Genomic DNA, 1,015 nt, shown 5'->3' with positions numbered 1-1,015 from the left:
TACAAAGAGAGATAGCTTGACTTCCCCTTTTCCTATTTGGATACCCCTGATTTCCTTCTCTTTTCTGATTGGGCCAGGACTTCCAATACTATATTGAACAGGAGGGGTGAGAGTGGGCATCGTTGTCTTGTTCCTGTTTTCAGGGGGAAATGGTTCCAATTTTTGTTTGTTTAGGAGTATGCTGGCTGTGGGTTTCTTGTAGATGGCTTTTACTATTTTGAGGTATATTCCATGTATGCCTAGATGTTCGAGGGTTTTTATCAAGAAGGGCAGCTGGATTTTATCAAAAGCTTTTTCTGCATCTAATGATATAATCATGTGGTTTTTGCTTTGATGTCTGTTGATGTATATAATTACATTTATGGTCTTGTAAATGTTGAACCAGCCTTGCATCCCAGGGATGAAGCCTACTTGGTCATGATGGATGATTTTTGAGATGTGTGGTTGAATCCGGTTTGCTAGGATCTTGTTGAGAATTTTGGCATCTATGTTCATCAAAGATATTGGTCTGTAGTTCTCTTTCTTTGTTGGGTCTTTACCTGGCTTGGGTATCAAAGTGATGGTAGCTTCATAGAATGATTTGGGGAGAGTTCCATCTTTCTCAATCACCTGGAATACTTTCAGTAGGATTGGTATCAGCTACTCCTTAAATGTCTTATAGAATGCTGCTGGAAAGCCATCTGGTCCAGGGCTTTTTTTAATAGGTAGTTTTCTTATTATATAGTCAATTCCTTGATTGTTATTGGGCTATTTAGGGTCCCAATTTTTTCTTGTTTCAACCTAGGCAGGTTGTGTGATGTCAGAAAGTCCTCCATTTCCTTAAGGTTTTCAAGTTTGTTTCCATACAAGTGTACATAGTAGTTTCTAATGATCCTTTGTATTTCTCCAGGATCAGATGTGACTTCATCTTTTGTGTGTCTGATTGTGTTTATTTGGGCTTTTTCTCTTTTTTTCTTGGTCAGTCTAGCTATGGGACCATCAATCTTGTTTATCCTTTCAAAGAACCAGCTTTTTG

This window comes from Carlito syrichta, unplaced genomic scaffold (assembly GCF_000164805.1).
Source record: "Carlito syrichta isolate Samal-C Ts95f unplaced genomic scaffold, Tarsius_syrichta-2.0.1 Scaffold307756, whole genome shotgun sequence".
In the NCBI taxonomy this organism is placed as follows: domain Eukaryota; kingdom Metazoa; phylum Chordata; class Mammalia; order Primates; family Tarsiidae; genus Carlito; species Carlito syrichta.
Note: the sequence above shows the minus strand (reverse complement) of the source record.